The 22,410-nt window shown below is 47.2% G+C and overlaps 1 long non-coding RNA gene across 16 annotated transcripts in view; it reads left to right on the forward strand.

Moving 5' to 3' along the window:
- LOC113242353 (uncharacterized) overlaps positions 1-22,410 on the forward strand; it is a 277,321-nt gene that overhangs the window by 210,349 nt on the left and 44,562 nt on the right. Inside the window, exon 5 of one of the 16 annotated variants that reach the window (XR_008958200.1) lies at positions 5,774-6,057. The exons of the other annotated variants lie outside the window; for them this stretch is intronic. This is a non-coding gene — a long non-coding RNA (uncharacterized LOC113242353). Of the gene's footprint in view, positions 1-5,773; positions 6,058-22,410 lie in introns of those variants that run through there. 16 annotated transcript variants of the gene reach the window in all.

The following is a 22,410-nucleotide window of genomic DNA, read 5'->3' on the forward strand; positions in this document are numbered from 1 at the left end:
ACTGCCCGGGCAGGAGAGGACTGGTCTCACACCCTCCTGCGGACAGAGACCGACCGCAGGGATTCGGGGAAAGAGCAGCTCCATCTCTCCAGTAGACACAGTGGAAGAACTGAGACTCATGCTAAGTTTTGAAAGGCTGATGGACAAGGGGAGAAGGGAACCAGAGGCAGTGGGCACAGCAAAAGCCAAGGCACGGAAGCAGGACAGTAGCCTTTGTTCATCGAGGGGCAGTGAGCTGGTGTATGGGAGTCCTGGGATTCGAGGTGGGGGGTTGGGTCGCAGACAGCAGGTGGAGGAGTGTGGATTTGTTTATCGAGGACTCTCTTTGGTACCAGATGCCATGCCAGGCAGGTGTCCTGGCTTCAGGAAGCCTGTGGTCAGGAAAGAGCCCTTGAGTGCTGGGTTGGGGTTAAGGACATCTCAGAGGTGGAAGGAAATGTGGGCAAAAGGTTTAGTGGGGCAGCCTTTTTTTTAATGGGTGGGCATGGCTGTGGAAGGAAAGCCCATGAACAGAGAGACTGGGGTGGGGAGGTGTCAGGTGTCGGGCCAGAGGGCTGGGACTGGCAGCAGCAGGCAAGGAGAAGTGGGGGAAGGAGGACGGGGGAAGCACTTCCCCACGCCAGTGGCAGGGCTGCCGTATGCAGGTTTGCATGGAGCCGGGGGCCGACTGTGGCCCCCCACAGCATTCCACCACTGATGTGCTTTTCTGACCTGCACCGTGATTATTTAAAACCAGAAAAACTTTGTAGAGATACCTCGATTTCTGGCTTCTCTTGAACAATCCAAAGTCTTGGACTCGATGGGCCTGCATATGGCAGTGCCAGCCAGAGCGGGTCACAGTGGCTCCAAGACTCCAGGACTCAGCCCTTCAGGGTCCGCAGTCCCTACTCTCCCGACCACCTCACACCCAGGCGGCTCCTCTCATGGCCAGGTACACGCCGGTCCGGCCCGGAGACGGGTTTGCAGCCGGGATGCAGCTCACGTGCACACAGCTCGCTCCCACACCCATGCCCTCTGTCTGTCCCAGAAAAGCAGCCCCTTTTCCTATTCACACAAAGATGCACAGATGAGAGGTGTCCTGCTTGTAAGTTCTCCCGAGCACTGTGTCTGAGTTCTCCACTGGCCCCAGCGGACGAGGCAGCGCGTGAGAAGGAGAGCAGCTCAGGGAGCTGGGAATGAGGTGGGGACCCCATGCTCAGACACAGTGTTCTGGACACTTTAAAAAATCTGCAGAGATCAGGGGCGCCTGGCTGGCTCAGTCGGTAGAGCATGCCACTCTTGATCTCGGGGTTGTAAGTTCGAGCCCTACGTTGGGTGGAGAAATTACTCAAAAATAAAATGAAAAAAAAAAACACCCTGCAGAGATGAGGACGCCAACGCGTAATCCTTCGGGAAATGATCAGCAAACATCTACCTGAAGAAGATCTGAATTAGCGGCCACTGCGGGTCGGACCCTCTACAGCATACAAGGATTTCCCTCCTAAACCTCACAGCAATCCTGGGGAGCAGCTATTTTTATTTCCCTATTTTGCAAATGAGGAAATGGAAGCTCACCAAGGTTAAGTGATTGGCCCCAGGCCACGGCCGTTAATACTGATATTAACAACCACTGTCCCGCTCTCAGCTGGGCTGAGTAGTTCATACCCATTTGTTCCTTGAATCCTCACCTTGTGGGAGAGCTGCGGCTACTCTTCCCTGTCTCAGAGGACACGCAGGCGGGCTGGGCTCAGACCTGGGCCTTGGCAATCCCCGACAATAGGGACGGAGTCTGCTGACCGAAGGCAGAGGGGTGAGCAAGGCTGGCAGTGGGCCCATGGACAGAATCAGGCTCCAGGGATAGGATGGAGGGAGCAGCTCCCTCACCTTATCAGCAGCACAGCTCCACACCCAACAGAGTGGGGAGAGAGCTCCGGGCTGCTTCCCCAGATGCCTTTATAAGGGGCCGGCCACCAGGAGACCAGGAGAGCTTACAGTCTCCCACCCACCCATGCTACTTACAAACCTGGCCCTTGAACACTCAGCTCCCAGTCCCCATGTCTCAGGATGGTCCCACGCAGCAGGTAGCTCTTGACCCTGCCTCACCATGGCCTCCTAATATGCCATACATTGAGCAATTCTGCTCTTCCAGAAGCTTCTGTGTCCCAGGCCAAGTTGGTCATTTTGTCATTTTTGCTCTGTCCCTAGGATCACTGCTAGGCTTATTACAAAGTCCCAGGAGCCCTCCAGATCAGGACTTGGGGAGAACAGAAGTCCGGTGCCCACACTCCAGCCTCTGTTTACGCGCACTGCCCTGCGGGGCTGGGGGCTTAGCCATCCTCCAGGGGGAGCCCTGCGTGGAGGGGACCATTGGTCCCCAGCTGCTGAACCGTGCTCCAGCATCCTTGAAGATACTGAAAATCTATCTAAAAGAAAAGAAAGAAGGCCACTTGGTCGTGTGGAAGCAGCCCCGCCAAGTGCCAAGTCAGGAGCCTTTGTTGTCCTAGGTTATTCCTGTGAATATGCAAAGCTCCCTGGCCCCTGACCAGGGCCCAGATCCCATCCTTCACACATTCAAACACTTGAAAGCAGTTATAGTAGTTTTGGAGTTTCTGGCTGAGCTGTTTCTTCCTCACCAGACGGGGTGGGGCCCCCATCCCCGAGCAGCGGGAAAGGCCACTGTGAGGAGCCAGCTCTCTTGAGGGAGGAGCCTGAGGAGATGGGGGGGACTGAGACCAGGAGTAGGAAGGCTCTGCTGTTGTAACAGGTAGAACAAGAGCCTTCCCTCCCTTGGGAGCTGGTGAGAGAAGGCGGCTTGAGGGCCTTGGGGAGGGTGGGGTGAAAAAGGAACAAGAAGGACAACACAGGGCGCCTGGGTGGCTCAGGCGGTTAGGCGTCTGCCTTCAGCTCAGGTCATGATCCCAGGATCCTGGGATTGAGCCCCACGTGGGGCTCCCCACTGAGCGGGCAGCCTGCTTCTCCCTGTGCCCCGCCACCTCCCTCCCCACCGCCCGCCGCCGCTTGTGTGTGCGCTCATGCACACGCGTGCTCTCGAAAAAATAAATAAAATCTTTGAAAAAAGAGAAACAGAAGGATAAGACAGATGTGTTGGGGGGGTGAGTGAGGAGCAGGGGCGAAGGGAGGAGAGAAGATGTCCATCTTCTTCCAAAAGTGCAGGATGTGGGAGAAAAGGAAAGATGTGAGGTCTCACATTTGGTCTCTCAAATTTTCAGGTGCAAATGATCTCTCATTAAAATAGCCACAATCTGGAAAGCTGCCACCAACTTACCCATCTGTGGAATGGGTGCAGGAGGTCTCAGGAGGGAAGAAGTTTCCATGGGGGCTGAGAACTAGCTCAGGGGCCTGTGGCTTTCAGGGCCAGAGGGCACTTCTCATGAATGAGAAAGCGGAGGCCTGGGGACATTTAAGTGACATTAAAATCGTTTGCCCCAAATAATCCAGTCTACATTCAAACCCAGAGTTCAAGCCACTATGTCATACTAAGACGGTGCAACCATAGGATAGAGGTATACTGAATCATTATGTTGTATAGCTGAGACACATAAGCCTCAATTATACCTCCAAAAATACGTATGATAAGGACAGAGGGTGGGCTGGCAGCCAGTGCTCTCTCCGTGATGAGGCTGCCCACACCACCCTCCTACACATGCTGGAACCCACCTAGAATGATGGCATTTGGTGGTTTCTTGTCTCTAGCAGATGTTCATACTACAACCTGGTGTGCATGAAATGTGCACTAATACAGCAGAATTCACACACCCAAACAGCAACCTCGAGTGCCTTGGAAAGCTGCACACCTAGCAATTGAGTTCACACTTGGTAACTGCTTTCAGAGTAATCCGTCCACGTCCATTGATCTCTGGTGCCCACGTGAGCCAGTCTCCAGCATTGGCAATGATTAAGTAAATACAACAGAGCTCCCACTGAGTAACCGCTAACCATAATGACAGTTATAATCAAGGTAGGAAAGAGAGTCAGGGAAGATCAAGAAGGTAAGACTGCAACCGTCTGGTGAGCTGGGAGGGTTTGTGGCACATTTTTCCCCAGGTGCTGCCTGGAGCAGACATCACTAATCAATCCCAGCGTTCCTTCCCCAGGAAGCTGGAGCAGCTCAGCATCCTTCTCAGCCCCCGATTTGCCATCCTGGGATCCCAGCTGACTCTGCCCACTTTCCAGAGGAAAGTGAGGGCCAGGGCATTCAGCAGCAGGGTATCACCCAGAATCCAGATCAGGTGACACAGGAGCCCGAGCAGCTCACAGAGACCTTCCCGGGAAGCAGTCAAAAACCGCACACCGCAGCCTCCGCTTTGCCCTCCTGTCCCCACCCCTGGCCTTGGACCCACACATAAAAATCTCATTCACGGGAGCAGTGGTTGGATTCGATGCGCTACCATAGAAAATAATTAGGTTTTTCTTCTCCTACTATTTTTTTGTTATGTAATACATATTTTTCAGAAAAATTAGAAAATACAACTAAATAAAAAGAAAAATTAAAGTCACCTATAATCTAACCATTGCTATTTACATTTACACTTTGTTCAATATCTTTCTAGAGTCTTCCCAGGCATTTTTTTTCTCTGCTTATGTACCTGAATGGTGTGTAATTACAGAGTGATGCATTCATCCCATATGTACAGAAATGTATGTATACATATATATACACAGGCACACACACATATATACTCATATAGACACATACATACATACACACATATAAACACACGTGATCCTATTGTACATTTATTTGTAAGCTTTCTTTTCCACTTACCTATACACTATGAATTCTCAAAATTTCTCTCTAAATGCCTGCTCTGTGTCACTGCCAATATAACCTCTCCCAACATAACCTGCTCCCCCGCCATTCTCCATACCAAGAGTATTATGGGTATTAAACCCCTCCACTTGGGCAGGCTTCCCAGGTCATGGGGGCTGGGCCAGGCAAATACAGCCCGCACTGAGTGCCACAGGGCTGGAGACGGGATGAGCCAAAGAATGGAGAGTTCCAGATAACAGAATGCAGAGCGATGCCATGGCCAGTGTCCAGCAACCAGGAGACACAGAACTGGGAAGCAGGAAGTAGGCCAAGGCTGCGTCTGCTAGCCAGGAGCCAGGGCGCCCGGGGAGCCTGCTGTCTGGCCTCTGCTGTCCGTGCCTCCAACCAGGACACAGGCCAGCAGAGCAAGCCTACTAGACAGTGAGCCAAAGGTGGGGCAGGAGAGGGCAGCATTTTATGGAAGAGCTGATTCTCAGACCGTCTCTCCCCTCCGTAGCAGAATGCAGGCTGGAAGACCCTGGTGAAACCAGCCCCCAGGGCAGGACTTGTCGGAAGAGCCTAAATCTAGAGCAAGAAAGCGTTCTGGTTGGATTTTTATGTATGTGAAACTAGAAAAAAGAAGACACGTAACTAGATCTTTGAAGTCTCACTATCTAGACATCCACATGGGTCCGCCCATGAACCAGGTGAAGGGGGTGTGCGCCTTGGCTGGGACGGGTGATCCGGGTTTGAGAGACCGAGGGGAGCACTTGATTTGTGGTGGCCGTCAATCAATTTTTACTCTCTCGCTCTTTTCCTTCCCCTGCCCCTCTAAAGGGCGTTAACCCCCACACTCCTTGGACCAGAGACCTCATTTCCCTGCTACCCCCACTAGGACCCTGCACAGAGCAGGCCCACCATACACATGTTGAGTGGGTAGCCCTTCTCGGAGAACAGAAGGAAGCAGGGGGATAGAGGAAAAGCCCCTTGCTGTGTGACTTACTCTGACGTCTGGGGTTTCAGATGAGCGCTGCATGAAGAGTGCCAGGATTGAGCCACAATCCCTGGCATTGACGGTGTGCGTGGGGGCCCCAGTGGAAAGCTGGGCCTGAGAGCACCCTTTTCAAAGGCAAGGAGCAGACACCACCCAAGACGCTGCAAATACGGAAGGTCGGTGTCTGAGAACTCAGGATGGAAAAAGTCTTACCTCTACAACAGTCTCAGGAAGCCTGGGTGGCTCAGTTGAGCGTCTGCCTTCGGCTCAGGTCATGATTCCGGGGTCCTGGGATCGGATCCCTCATGGGGTGGGGGGGGGGGTCCTTGCTCAGCAGGGAGTCTGCTTCTCCCTCTCCCTCTCCTTGCTGCTCCCCTGCTTATACTCTCTCTCTCAAATCAATAAATAAAATCTTTTAAAAAAATAAATAAAAATAAAACAGTCTGAAGGATCACACATGTAAAGCTTTCCAGAAAGACTTTAGGGCAGGAAAAGCTGAGGAGGTATGTATGCGTCTAGGACAGGAACCTTCAGAAAGAAACCGCATCCGTGGTCTCCTGCCGCCGGGGGCAGTGATTATGACTCAAATGTTTGTTCTTCCCTGGCTCCTTCCACACCTCTGAAAACATAAGTGCTCTCACCTAGCCAGAAGGAGAGCCCGGGCAGGCGTTGGCACTGCAGCAATGGAGGGGCTCAAGGAAGGAGGCAAAAGGGAAGAGGTGGTCCAGAACCTAGGCTCAGGCTGTCTGGAACGTTTTGCTCATTACTCTTGTTTGCACACGCTTGAACGAGCTAGCACGTGTGTCTGGGCACCATGCAAGGGAGGCTGCAGCCTGACCTCACCGTGCAGGAAATGTCGAATGCAAGCGGTGGGGAATGGGCCGGGGAATTTGCCTTTGCCCTTAACTGAAAGGATAGGAAGCAGCAATGAGAGAAATCCCTTCCAGAGAAATCTAAAAAACAATGGGTCAGATTGATTAACTTGCAAAATTAGATGGACTGGCAAAGAAAAATCCCCCCAGAAATCACCAAGTTCGGGGGAAGACGGTGAGAAAATTTAATGCATTAGAATAATTTACACTAGAAAGCCAGGCTGAGGCTCCCACCAGACCTGGCGCCCTCCCATCACATTACTCACCTTGGCTCCTCCTCGTCTGACTGCCCCGGGGACCCCTGGCTTGTTTTACTCCCAGATGGATCCTAGCCCCCGGCACAGTGCCATCCTTGATCCATCCTGCATTCTCTACTTCAAGGGTCAGCCCCTCCACCCCCAGCTAAAGGCCACCTCTCCTCCCCCTAACACTCCATTTGGTGTCTTCCCCTCTTGGGGCGCTGGGACCCCATGTGCAGGTCTTACTTCCTCTAACTCAGTGGAAGTGATCTGAGGACAGGACTTATGTCTAATTAATGGCCTGTCTCCAATAAAACCACCAGAAGAGGCACTAATTACTCAATTAAAGGCAAAGATGTAAACATATGGTGATTTATGAAGCTTTAGTCCGTTTTCATGCTGGACAGCTACGTCTTTCTTTCCCCGGACTCTCAGGCAATCAGCACGTTAGGAATTGAGTATCTATATGTGCACTGGAGATATAATGATTAATAAGAAGACACAGACCTTGCCCTTCAAGGAGCTGGCCCTTGAGGTCATAGGGTCAAGTTGACCCCAGATACACACCAGGTTGGAGGCTGGGCTCCATGGGTGGTGGACTCTGAGAAGGGGACGGTATTAATTTGCTAGGGCTGCCAGGACACGGTGCCACGGACCGGATGGCTTAAACCACAGAAGTGTATTGTCTTACAGATCTGCAGGCAGAAGTCTGAAGCCAAGGTGTTGGTAGGGTTGGTTCTTTCCGAGGGCTGTGAGGGGAGGCTCTGTTCCAGACGGCTCTCGTTGGCTTGTAGATGGCCGTCTTCATGCTCAACGGTGTTCTCCTTGTATGTGTGTCTATGTCCAAATGTCCTGTTTTTATTAGGGACACCTGTCATGTTGGATTAGGGCCAAACTAAATGACCTCATTTTAACTTGATTAGCTCACAAAGACCCTATCTCCAAATGGGGTTACATTCTGAGGTTCTGGGGGTTAGAACTTCAACATAAGCCCATTTGAGGGGGACAAAATTCAACCCATAACAGAGGTTAGCAGGCAGCTTGCTTACTGTGGGGTGTCCTCAGGATCAATACCTGTGGAAGGAGGGGAGGAAGCAGGAATAGGTGGTGAGAGACTAGCACAGCGATATGGGGCTAAGAGCCTCAGCTGACCCCAAAGGGAACTCGCTCGAGCTAGAACAACCCTTCGGAGTTGACCCAAATTGGGCCAAAATGGGCTTGCATTTATACCCCTAGAGGAAGGGGTCTAACCTTGGCTCTCTCCATCGGAGGCAGTCCCTGAAGGAGCTACAGCAGGAAGCTGCCCACAATACGAGCCCTTCCTCATGGGGCGGGACACCACAGCCTCGAGCACAGAGACAGGCTCAGCAGAGGTGCTGTGGACGTCGAGCGTCAGGGTCCCTCCCCATGGCAAGATCGGGGAAGATGTCATGCAGCAGGTGCCATTTGCCCCTGAAAACAGGGTGGGAAGGATTGGCTCGCGAGAAGCCGACAGGGGGCTCTGGGGACAGTGGGGACTTCCCATTGGGAAAGAGAGGGAAGAAATGAAGCATAACTGTGGGAGGCCCCTAGAGGCAGCTCCAAACTTTTGCTGGAGGCTCCAGTGGGAGTTCCTCTCCAGGAGCTCCGGTGGGGGCCTGAGCTGCCCAACACAGACGCCGCATCTCCGGTTGGCAGGTGATGGGAGCCACCGTTGCTTCTAAACAGGACAATGACACCATCAGAGCCACGCACGAAGAGAGTTCCAGAGCGGCGCTGTGGGAAATGAGTTTCTGGTAGGAGAAGTGATGCGTTCTCACAGTGCCGGGGGAGGAGGGAACGCTGCTCTGGAGTGGCAGGGGTGGACCGGTGGGGACAGGAGAGGAGGACTTCGGAGGGAGACACCAGGGTGTGCCAGGGGCAGCAAGGGAGAGGGAGGGGAGGACTTGACCTGGGCACAGGAGATTTCCAAGCAGAAACGTCGGGACGGGAGCAAATTTGAAAGAGAACAGTTTCTCGGGGGTTACTCAACAGGCAGTTGCAAATGTGGGATGAGAATCTGAGAACCAGTCAGGGCTGAGATAACGGGCTCAGAGCCCGGCCACAGCAGGAGTCCCAGAGAGAGCCCACACATGACCGGTCTCAAGGGACCTCCTTCTGGGAAGGCAAGACCAAGGTAAACAGCCGTCTGCCTCAATGTCCAATCCCACCTGCAGAAGAGCTGACCAGAGCGTGTGGCTGCCGCTGGGCAGCCGGGGCGGGGCGGGTGGGGGGGGCGCTTGAGTTGTATCTTGAAGGAGGGGTAGAATCTGCTTAGGAACAGCAGATGCTGATGAGTAACTGGGGTGAAGCCCCAAAGACCTAACTGAGCCCCGAGGAACAGAGAGAAGCGGCTGGAAGTGATAAGCGGTTGGGAGGCTGGATCCCTAGTTCCCGGTACAGACGGAATAGAGGGAAAACGGGGAGCAGATGAGGTAGAGGGGGTGCCACGGACTGAACCACAGCCCCTCGCCCTGGCCTCCCAAGTACTCCACCTGCTCCTTCACTGGTCTCCCCTCCCCCACCGACAGCCCCTCCCCCCCATCGAGGTCTGGAACTCACTTTTCACCCCCATACTTCTCTTCCTACCACATGCCACGCACTCTGCCGGTTAAGGGGAGCTCCTAACCTCAGTATGGACAGAATCTTGGCTCCTCATTTGTCTGCTGGAGAGCCGGGGCTGCCCTCGGACCAAACTGAGATTCTGGGCTGTTCTATGGGGGGCACAGTGGCCACGCAGGCGAGTCCACTGATGCTAGCCCTCTACAGGCGGCCACAACGATCTCGGCAGCCGAGGGGAGAGACTCCCCCTCCACAAAACCCTTCCGCCTTCCATCCGCACCAAACCTCACTCTCAGTGAAGGATCTGAACTACTTGGGACTAAGGAATAACTGGTACGGTTCACTAGGACCTTGTGTGGGAGAGGAAATCGAGGGCGGGGGGGGGGCAGTAGGCTGCATCGATTGCATTGCTAGCAATCCCTAGAAAGCGTTTCCATCCTCCGAAGTCCTTTCTCAGCGGCTCACCGGAAGTTCTTACTGACCAGAAGTCTGTGACCCTTCTGTCAGCACCAGCTTCCCCGTCCGCTTGGGGTTCCTCCTGAATTCCCCATCCTCCCCTACAACTGCAAACTTCCATGCCTCCCCCTCTACCATTCAGAGTAGCTCGGCTCGGCCCCAGCCTCCGCCCTGGAGCTGTCTGGTCAGCCCCTCGGCCGTGAACGAGGCCTCCCTCCTCTGGCCTGCCACGCAAAGCTGGGGACCAGAAACGTGCACTTGGTCAGAAGCAGACGCGGACGAGCAGTGAGGCTGCGGGTCCCACCATGCTTCTGTAGGCAGAGGAAAAATCATTGTCCCCCTCTCCTAGGTTGTGGACAAGACCCTCTGTCATCAAAGATTAACAGGAGAAAAACAGACGTTTAATAACCTGTATACCTCCTGGACACCTGGGACATATTCCGGAAAACTGCGTTAACTCCCCGACGGAGCCCAAGCAAATCACCTTAGACCCCATTTCCAGCTAAAGACAAAAGGAGAGGTCGAGAGGTGGGGGAGCCAGCTGTGAGGCGTTTTGGGCAAAGCACAGTCTCCAAGGGCATGATTGTCATGCAGATAAATACCTCCTTCTCCACAAGCAGAGTCTTTGGAGATTGAGTCAGCCCCCTCTTCCTGGTACAGAGAGGCACTCTTACAAATGGAGATTTCCCTTATAGATGTAAATGCTTTTACAAAAAGGGTAACTTCTATTTGGTTTTCAGAGTTTCTCCTGAGTCTACTGGAGTTTTTGGTTTGTTTTTTCTTTTTTAATAACCAGCTCAAAAGAATCCTTATGCCAAAGAAGCATATCTGCGGGTGGTAAATTCTTTGCCATAGACTCCGGGTCCTGGCTGCCAGGACCAGATACTGGGACCCCCTTCCTCAAACATCATTAAGGCCTAACCTTCCAGCGGGGGGGGGGGGGGGGGGGCAGGCTCCCGGGGTTTCAGGGCAAGCAGGGCCTCCTCTCTGGCAGGCTCAGGGAGACCCAGCGGGCGGCCCTTCCTTCGGGTTCAACCGAGCTTTCTCCTCTCGCAATGTCAGAAGGAAAGAGCCGGCCGTTCCCTCCTTGTAATAAAAGCCTCTGCTTATTTGAAGACAGTAGTTAAGTCATTCTTGAGCTTTCTCATCTCCAAACTAAACAATCTCAGCCTCTGTAACCTTTCTTGGCAAATTCGATGGCCCATATGCAGCGGAAAAGCAAAACAAAGCCATCTGATGGGGGAAGGCCTCCTATCTCCAGCCCAGACTCCGGGCTTTGAAACTCGGTCTGCACTCGGGTCTTCATTACACGCGAATTCAGTAGCTTCCAGCGGGCGAGCCCGCGAGAGCCCAGTGCCGCCGCTCCAGGCCCGGGGACGTGCAAGGCGAGGCTGCGTCCGCGCTGGGCCCCGTTTGCACCTCTCCTGTGCTCACGTTCCTGCTGGGGGACGAAAAGGTACCCTGGGGAGTGACCCAGGAGCCCGGTGTGCTGCAACTTCCGCCCGGGGCCCCTGGGGGTGGAACGGGGCCCCAGGAGCCTCCAGAGAGCCAGGCAGCCTGCTGGGAAGGCTGCCCTTTGACCCCACAGAAGCCGGTAAGACCGGTTTCCCAGGTACTCCGGGCGCAGCCTGGTAACCTTACCCTTCAGCCGGCTGAGGGGGGCACTTCCTGCTGCTTCTGAATGGGGAGGCCGCCTGTGCTGAGTGCCCTCAGCAGGGTCCCCGGGTCCCATTCAGATTCCTCTGGTGGTGCTTTTCCCCGGGTACCTTCCCCCCATTTTCAGTGGGCTGTCTCGGGGGACCCAAGGACAGTGTAAGCTCTGTCCTCTGGTTTGTGGACCCCGGGCCGCCTCCCCCTCAGCCGTTGTCCTTCTTTTGGTCTCCAGGGCCTTTTTCTTCCTTCAAAGGCCAGTGTTTGCCGTTCAGGCCAAGCTCGCGGGGTTTGGAGTCACCTTACAGGCTCCTACCGTCACTTAAGCAAATTCAACACACTTTTTAAAATATGGGGCACCTGGGTGGCGCAGTCATTGAGCGTCTGCCTTCAGCTCAGGGCGTGATCCCAGCGTTCTGGGATCGAGCCCCACATCAGGCTCTTCCGCTATGAGCCTGCTTCTTCCTCTCCCACTCCCCCTGCTTGTGTTCCTTCTCTCACTGGCTGTCTCTCTGTCAAATAAATAAATCCATAAAAATCTTTAAAAAATAAAATAAAATAGAGAAAAAGTCGTTTGGACGGTCCCAGGAATTCTGTGCGCCATTCCAGTTACACCCCAAAGTGGATCCGGAGTGCGAACCTTGATCTCTCCGTGCCTGGTCCTTCGCGCTTGCTGCTCTGCTCGCAACACCGACTGGCCTCCAAGGAGACACCGAATGGGCCAGTGGGCTTGCTAAGGAGGAGTCTTCAACTGCAAGCAAACAGAAAGCCCCTTTCCTAAGCCTGGAGAAGAGGCCGGAGGTGTGGAATTTCCAGCAGCAAGAAAGCCTGTCTCAAATGTGGTGCCTCCATTCAGGTTTTCAGGAGAAGCTGCGGCTACAAGAAAAATGGGCCCAGGGGACGACTTTAGAACTTAACAGCTCAGGCAGACGTGTCCCCACGGCGTGGCTCTTGGCTTAGAGCTCCACCACGACACAGGAAGCTGCAGGCAGCTCCATGTCTGGCTTCCTTCCTCTTGTATCCCCAGCACCCAGGACCGCGCCTGACACTTAAGTCACCTTCCTAAGTGTTTTTTGACTTTGTTGCAATATTTGAATTAACTCCTTAGGCCCACTTGGATATTTACGGCGTGTCTACTGTGAAGCCTATACTATGGATGGCAGGGATTCAAAAAGACAAAAATCACACTTTCCTTCCCTAAAATGTCTATAAAGCCACGGGAAGCACAAGACATAGAAATGTGGAATGTAAATAAAATACAAAATGATGTACCCCGACTGTGCCAAAGATATTTTCACAAAATCAAAGATCCTCTTGCCAAACTCCTGTGTTTTCTAAAGCAGTGCTGGTTCCTCTAAGGTGTTAACGTGAAAAAGCTTTGGTGGTCAGAGGAATTCAGGGTCAGGGTAGGCAGATTTCTTTAACATAGGATTTCTTCAAAGAAAGAAACCAATCCTTACTTCACATCACATAAAAAAGTTCACTCAGAAATAGATCATAGACATAAATGTAAGAGCTAAGGCCATAAAACTCCTAGAAGAAAATACGGGAGAAAAACTTAGTGACTTTGCTTTTGGCACCAATTGTTACATGCAACAAATTAAGCACAGATCACAAAGGAAATCGTTTATTAACTGGATCTCATCAAAATAAAAAATAAACTTTTGCTTTTCAAAACACATGAATGAGAATGAAAAGGAAAGGCAGGGGCTGAGAGAAAATATTTGCAAAACATACATATGACAAAGGATTTGTATCTAGAATATGAAAAAGAAACCATTTGTAAGAAGACAAACAACACACTTTTTCAAACGGGCCAAGGAGCCGAACAGATACTTCACCAAAGAATGGATACGCCTGGCAAACAGGCACTTGAAGTCAACGTCATTAGTCATTAGGGAAATGCCAATTACAACCGCAATGAGATACCACTGAACACCCACCGGAGTGGATAAAATGAAAAAGACTGACCATACCAAGTGTTTGCAAGGGTGTGAAGCGACTGGAACACTCAGTCACTGCTGGTGGGAATGGAAAATAGTATGACCACTTTGAAGAGCATTTGGCAGTTTTTTTAAACAGTTAAAAATATATCTACCGTATGACTCAGCCATTCCACCCCAGTTACTTACAGTCCACAAAAAAATGAAAGCATATATCCCCACAGAGACTTGGTACTCAAATGTTCATCATAGTTTTATTTGAAATGGACAGAAACAAGAAACAGCCCAAAGGAACCCCAGTAGACGAATGGATTAACACACTGTAACACAGAAATACAATGGAATGATACTCAACAATAAAAAAGGAAGAAACTATTGTTACACACAGAAACGTGTTGGAATCTCAACATAATTATGCTGAATAAGAGAAGGCAGGCAAAGTACATACATATTACGATCCTAGGTACATAAAATTCTCAAAAATGCCAATAATTTATAGTAACAGAAAGCAGATTGGTGGCTGCCTATTGGGGGCAGAGGGTTGAAAAGCTGGAGAGAGGAACTACAAAGTGGCAGAAGGAAACTTTGGGGGTGATGTCTATGTTCATTATCTTAGCTGTGATGATAGTCTCAGAGATGTATAAATATGTCAAAACTTCTCAAATAGACACTTTAATTATGTTCAGTTTATTACGTGGCAATTACACTTGGATAAAGCTGTCACAGAAGAAAGAACGCTTATCTTCTGGAGAGATACACTGAATGTTTTGCAAACAAAATTATCTAACGACTGAAATTTGCTTCTAGATAATACAGGAGTAGGTTGTGAAGTGGGTGGTGACATCGATACAAGGGTGATATAAAGATGGGCCACGAGCTGACAGATGTTGAGGCTACGTACGTTCACGTACGTTTGAAATACTACACTGAAAAAAACACCTCCTAGAAAATGTGCCTTTAACTCTAAGCATGTGGTACAGCTTACTGCCATATTTCTTTCTCCAAAGCTTGCGAGGGACCTGGTTATTTTTTATTTTTATTTTTTTAGTAAGCTCTACACCCAACATGGGGCTTGAACTCAGGACCCTGAGTCAGGTGCTCTACTGACGGAGCCAGCCAGCCGGGTGCCCTGAGACCTGATTATCCAGACAGAAACCTCAGTAAGTTTTAGTTTGTTCCATAAAATATGTGTAAGCGATACAGTCCACGTGAATTGATTACCATTGATTTGAAACCATTAATGGTAATCAATGCAGGTCTTCTGTCAGGCTGAATTTTCTCAAAGAAGGAATACTTGGCAGGGGTTGAGAGGGCATCCTTAACAAGGAGGGCTTGAATTGCCTCAGGGCTGCCCTTGTTCAATCCTTTCTGGACGGATAGAGTGTACGTGCATCAAAGTAGTGAAATAATGGAGAGATGGACCAGGAATTAGAAAGTGGACCCTGAAGGCCTCCTCAGTACCCAGCTCCCGAAGAACGAGCATCGTTATCCCACACCCCCACAACCCTGCAGCCTCAACATTACAGCCTACAGTGCATGGAAAATTCCAAGCCTGCTAACAATTAGGACAGTGCCCCTCTCTAATGAAAGGGTCTGTTTGTGAAATTTCCTTGAATGTCTCATGTGTGAATGTGGACTGAACTCTTCTACATTAAATTCTCGGAGGATTTTACTCTCTGTGACGGTTTGATAATTTACAGCTGAGTGGAGGCATCATCCCAGGCTCGGTGCTCCTTGGCCAGCATCCACACGCGGGAGTGGAGACACAGGCATACCACCGCAGAGGCACTGGAGGTCATGAGAGCAGCCAAAGGTGTTGGTCAGAAAAGGTATATGGGCCACTCGACTCTAAAACCCACAGAGTTTGTTCATATGGACCAGGCATCCTGTTAAGGCCCTTTTAATTTTAAATTTAAATTTCATGTATACAGTGTTTGAAGAGATAATGCAATCTGGTGACTTTCAGCAAAAAGCATGCAGTAAGGACCTTTGAAAATTCTATTCTCTTATAAAGCAATAATAAAACTGATTTTAAAAAAAGTTAGAATCAGCTTTTTCAGAACTCTGGAAATTAACCAAAGGCTCGCAGCCATCCAGAGAATGTTTATTCAAGCAAAGCAGTTGAATTTCCCTAAGAACGGTGAGCTTTGTGGCATTTTAACTCTCCCAAGCCCATCACCCTCTCTCTTACTACATGGTAGCACTGAAAACCAACAGCTTCCAATCATGGAAAAAACCAATCTGGTGGTTCTCTGGAAGACCCCACTTGAAAATCTGTCATTTAATCTGGCTTAAAGTTTGCTGAGTGTGAAAAGCTATTTCCTCTAGTGCATTCGTTAAAAACATTTAGAGGCAATTGTTTAACTTCACAGATGCTTGAGGCCTTGGATACCAGTTGGGGCAAACAATAAGCTAACCTAAAAATTTAAAGTAAAATCTGGGAAATGGGATGTGCCTGGGACTTTGAAAAGTTCTGACATATTCTGGGGGAATCTCAAAGACCAGGAGGATGAGTAAGACTTTGCACATAGTCAAGGCTGTGTATATATGCAGAAAAAATAAAAAAGCGCTAACCTCTCACCTCTGGCTACCTCGGTATTCTGCACAAGCAGAGGCCAAAGTAGAATTGTCAGCTGCTTGGCTGAGTGTGGAAGGTACACCCTAACATGCTTACAGAGCACCTCAGCGAAGACTGGGAGACTTATTGGTTCTAGACCTTTAAGAAAATCTCTCTCCCATCATTAGCTGACCATTAACTAACCATGCAGAGCTCTTAGTACCTATACAGGACGAAGACTCCAGACTTTACAGAATCACATCAGAAAAGTCACTGAACAAACAAACAGCAACAGCCACAGACCCTGGGGAGTGGAAGGGAGAATATGATTTCCAGAATTGCCACCTTGTGTTATTTAAAATGTCTGAATGAAACATGAAAGACTATGGACTATGCGAAACAAACTGAGGGCTACAGAGGGGAGGGGGGTGGGGGAATGGGATAGACCGGTGATGGGTAGTAAGGAGGGCACATATTGCATGGTGCACTGGGTGTTATACACAACTAATGAATCATCGAGCCTTACATCGGAAACCGGGGATATACCGTATGGTGACTAACATAATATAATAAAAAATCATTATTAAAAAAAAAAATAAAAAAAAATAAAATGTCTGCTGTTCAACAACAAAAATTACATGATATGCAAAGAAGTTAAAAATATGATCCATACAAAGGAAAACAAAAGTCATCAATGGAAGTCAATAGAAACTGTCCCTGAGGAAGCCCAGACATAGGACTTACTAGACAAAATCCTTTTTTTTTTTTTATTAATAATGATTTTTTATTATATTATGTTAGTCACCATATAGTACATCCCCGGTTTTCGATGTAAGGCTCGATGATTCATTAGTTGTGTATAACACCCAGTGCACCATGCAATACGTGCCCTCCTTACTACCCATCACCAGCCTACCCATTCCCCCACCCCCCTCCCCTCTGTAGCCCTCAGTTTGTTTCTCAGAGTCCATAGTCTCTCATGTTTCATTCCCCCTTCTGATTACCCCCCCTTTCTTTATCCCTTTCTTCCCCTACTGATCATTCTAGTTCTTATGTTCCATAGATGAAGAGAAATCCTATGATAGTTGTCTTTCTCTGCTTGACTTATTTCACTAAGCATTATCTCCTCCAGTGCCGTCCATGTTGTAGCAAATGTTGAGAACTCATTCTTTCTGATTGCTGAGTAATATTCCATTGTATATATGGACCACAACTTCTTAATCCAGTCATCTGTTGCAGGGCATCTCGGCTCCTTCCACGATTTAGCTATTGTGGACATTGCTGCTATGAACATTGGGGTGCATATGGCCCTTCTCTTCACTACGTCTGTATCTTTGGGGTAAACACCCAGTAGTGCAATGGCTGGATCATAGGGTAGCTCAATTTTTAACTTTTTAAGGGACCTCCACACGGTTTTCCAGAGTGGCTGTACCAACTTGCATTCCCACCAACAATGTAGGAGGGATCCCCTTTCTCCACATCCTCTCCAACAATTGTTGTTTCTTGCCTTGTCTATTTTTGCCATTCTAACTGGCGTAAGGTGGTATCTCAGTGTGGTTTTGATTTGAATTTCCTTGATGGCTAATGATTTTGAACATTTTTTCATGTGTCTGTTAGCCATTTGTATGTCTTCATTGGAAAAGTGTCTGTTCATATCTTCTGCCCATTTTTTGATTTGTTTATTTGTTTCTCGTGTATTGAGTTTGAGAAGTTCTTTGTAGATCTTGGATACCAGTCCTTTATCTGTAGTGTCATTTGCAAATATATTCTCCCATTCCGTGGGCTGCCTCTTAGTTTTTCTGACTGTTTCCTTGGATGTGCAGAAACTTTTAATCTTGATGAAGTCCCATAAATTCATTTTATCTTTTGTTTCTCTTGCCTTTGGGGATGTGTCATGAAAAAGGTTGCTTTGGCTGATGTCGTAGAGGTTGCTGCCTATGTTCTCCTCTAGAATTTTGATGGATTCCTGTCTCACATCGAGGTCTTTCATCCATTTGGAGTTTATTTTTGTGTATGGTGTGAGATAGTGGTCAAGTTTCATTCTTTTGCATGTAGCTGTCCAATTTTCCCAGCACCATTTATTGAAGAGACTGTCTTTTTCCCACCGGATGTTTTTTCCTGCTTTATCAAATATTAGTTGCCCAAAGAGCTGAGGGTCCATTTCTGGGCTCTCTATTCTGTTCCATTGGTCTATGTGTCTGTTTTTGTGCCAGTACCATGCTGTCTTTGTGATCACAGCTTTGTAGTACAGCTCGAAATCCGGCATTGTGATGCCCCCAGCTTTGTTTTTCCTTTTCAACAGTTCCTTGGAGATTCGGGGTCTTTTCTGGTTCCATACAAATTTAAGGACTATTTGTTCCAGTTCTTTGAAAAACGTTCTCGGTATTTTGATCGGGATAGCATTGAAAGTGTAGATTGCTCTGGGTAGCATGGACATTTTAACTATGTTAATTCTTCCGATCCATGAGCATGGAATATCTTTCCATCTTTTTATGTCTTCCTCAATGTTACTAGACAAAATCCTAAATTTACTTCAAAGAGCTAAAGGGAGCCATGTCTAAAGAGTTAAAGGATGGGGCGCCTGGGTAGCACAGTCATTAAGCGTCTGCCTTCGGCTCAGGGCGTGATCCCTGCGTTCCGGGATCGAGCCCCACATCGGGCTCCTCAGCTGGGAGCCTGCTTCTTCCTCTCCCACTCCCCCTCCTGTGTTCCCTCTCTCGCTGGCTGTCTCTCTGTCACATAAATAAAATCTTTAAAAAAAAAATAAATAAAGAGTTAAAGGAAAATATGAGAATGATGTCTCACTTAACAGTACCCATAAAGAGGTGGAAATATAAAAAAGAACCAAATAAAAATTCTGGAGTTGAAAGTACAGTAAATGGAATGAAAAATTTACTAAAAGGGCTCAACAGCAGATGTGATCAGGTGTAAAAAATAATCAGCAAATTTGAAGAGAGGTCAATTGAGATTATCCAGACAAAAAAACAGAAAGAAAAAAGAATGAGGAGAAATAAACAGAGCCTCAGAGACCTGCGGAGCACCAGTAAGCATATCAACGTGCACACAACGGGGGGTCCCAGAAAAGATCAGGAAAAGAGAAAGGGGCAAAAAAAAAATAGTTGAAATAATGTTGCAAACTTCTTTTTAAAGATTTATTTATTTATTTGAGAGAGAGAGCGTGCAAGTGGGGAGCAGAGAGAGAGGGAGAGAGAAACTTTAGCAGACTCCACACTGAGCACAGAGCCTGATGTGGGGCTCAATCCCACGACCCTGAGATCATAACCTGAGCCAAAACCAAGAGTCAGACACTCAACGGACTGAACCACCCAGGTGCCCCAATGTTGTAAACTTCTTAAATTTTGTCAAAAACATTATACTACAACCCCAAGAAATTCACCCATGAACTCTAAGGATACATCAAAGAAGATAATAATGGAGGAGTAGAAGAGCAAAACAGACATAAGACATATAGAGAACAAATAGTAAAATAGTCATTGTAAACCCTATTTTATCACTAATTATATTAAGTGTAACTTGGTCAAACATTTCAATTGATAGAGAATGGCAGAAGAGATTTAAAAAATAACATGAACTAACTGTATGCTATCTGCAAGAGACACACTTAAGTTGAAAGACACAAATGGGTTGAAAGTAAAGAATGGAAAAAAGATATATCATGCAATCAGTAATCAAAAGAGACCTGAACGGCTAATTGGATAGCAGATAAAAGAGATTTTAGGATAAGAATTATTAACAGAGACAAAAAAGGACAGTTTAGAGTGATAAAAAGGTCAATCTATCAAGAAGATATAACTATATAAACATATATGCACCTAACAACGTAGCCCCAAAATACTGAAGCAAAAACTAGCAGAAATGGGAAAATAGACAATTCATCAATTAAAGTTGGAGTCCTCAATAACCTCACTCTTAACAATGGATAGAACAACTAAGCAGGTGACCAGCAAGGAAACAGAAGACTTGAACAACACTATAAACCAACTAGATCTAACAGACATCTATAGAAAACTCCACTCAACAACGGCTGAATATGCATTCTTCTCTAGTACACAGGAAACATTCTCCAGGTTGGATCATATGTGAGTCCATAAAACATGTCTCAGCAAATTTAAAAGGATTGAAATCATCGAAGTATCTTCACTGAACACAGTGGAATGAAACATGAAAGCAATAACAGAAGGAAAACTGGAAACTTCACAAAATGGGTAAATTAAACAAGACACTTAAAAAAAACCCAATGTGTCAAAAAAAAAAGGAAATAATGAAGAGAAATGCAAAATATTTTGAGATAAGTGAAAGTGAAAGTACACCAACATTTATGGGATGCAGCAAAAGCAGTGCCAAGAAGTAAATTAATAGCTGTGAACACTTATATTTAAAACAAACAAACTTCTGAATCAATAATCTAATCTTCTGCTGTAAGAAGCTTAAAAAAAAGAAAACCAAACCCAAAGCAAGCAGAAGGAAGGAAACAATAAAGATTAGAGCAGAAATAAATGAAATAAAGGATAGGAAATCAATAAAGAAAATCACAAAACCAAAAGTTAGTTATTTGAAAAGATCATGAAAATGGACAAACCTTTATTTGTATTGACCAGGAAAAGAAGAGAATACTCAAATTACTAATATCAGGAATAAAAGAGGGAACATTACTACCAACCTTAAAGAAACATAATCAAGTGTAAGAAATACTGTGAACTTTGGTTTGTATCAGCCTATATAGTATATCTCAAGTAGAGAAATTGAATCAGAAATCAAAAGATTCCCACAAGAAAAACCTCAAGACCAGATGGCTTCACTGGTGAATTCTACCATATGTTTAAAGAAGAAATGATGCAAATTGTTGACAAACTACTCCAAAAGATGAAAGATGTAAGAACACTTCCCAAATTGTTCTATTACACCAATATTACCCTGATACCAAAATCAGACAAGACATCTGTAAAAAACCACAGACCAATATCTCTATGAATACAGATGCAAAAGACCTCAATAAAAATACTAGTAAACTGAATCCAACAATAAATAAAAAGATTTATCCAAAGAGGACCAAGTAGGATTTATCCCAGGAATGCAAGGTTGGTTAAGTATACATAAATCAATCACTATAATACACTATATTAATATAATAAAGGACAGAAACCACACGATCTTCTCAAACACTTAAAAACATTTGACAGGGGTGCCTGGGTGGCTCAGTCGGTTGGCTGTCTGCCTTTGGCTCAGGTAATGATCTTGGAGTCCTGGAATCGAGTTCCACGTCGGGCTCCCTGCTTGGTGGGGAGTCTGCTTCTCCCTCTCCCTCTGCCTTCGCCCAACTTGTGTGTGCTCTCTCTCTCTTTCAAATGAATAAATAAAATTTTAAACAAAAAAAAAAAAAAAAGAAAAACATTTGATGATATCCAACTCCTTTTCATGACAAAAACACTCAACAAACTAGGAATAGATAGGCATTCTCTAAACTGATAAAAGACATCTACAGATTAAATGCAATCCCTACCAAAATTCAGCTGATGTTTTGGAGAAACTGACAAGCTGACCCTAAAGTTCATATGAAAATGTAAGAAACTCAGAGTAGCCAAGATGATCTTTAAAAAAAAAAAAAAAAAAAAAGATTTTATTTATTTATTTGACAGAGAAAGAGACAGAGCACAAACAGGAGGAGTGGCAGGCAGAGGGGGAGGTAGAAGCAGGTTCCCTGCTGAGCAGGGAGCGCAATGTGGGGCTCAATCCCAGGACTGAGGGTTCTGACCTAAGCCAAAGGCAGATGCTTAACCAACTGAGTCACCCAGGTGCCCCTATCCAAGATGATCTTTAAGAGAACAAAGTTAAAGGATTTGTACTCGCTGATTCGAAAACCTACTACAAAACTACCATAATCAAGACTACGTGATGCTAGCATAAGGATAGATGTTATCAATCTATCAATGAAATGGAATTTATAGTCTAGAAATAAACCCACATATTCATGGTCAGTTGATATTCACATTCAGGAAGACTTCCAAAACAAATGGGAAAAGAGTAGTCTTTTTAACAAATGGTGCGGGGACAACTGGATATCCACATGCAGAAGAATGAAGTTAAACCTCATCCTCAGACCATACACAAAAATAACTCCAAATGGATCAAAGACCGAATGTAAGGGCTAAAACTACAAAACGTTTAAAAGCAAATATAAGTCTTCATGACCTTGAATTAGGCAATGATTTCTTAGCTATGACACCAAAAGCACAAGCAACTAAAGAAAAAAGAGATACATTAACTTCATAAAAACTAAAAACTTTAGTGCTTCAAAGGACACTATCACAACAGTGAAAACTCACAGCATGGGGGAAATATGTGCAAAAA

The sequence above is a fragment of the Ursus arctos genome, unplaced genomic scaffold (assembly GCF_023065955.2).
Source record: "Ursus arctos isolate Adak ecotype North America unplaced genomic scaffold, UrsArc2.0 scaffold_8, whole genome shotgun sequence".
Classification (NCBI taxonomy): Eukaryota; Metazoa; Chordata; class Mammalia; order Carnivora; family Ursidae; genus Ursus; species Ursus arctos.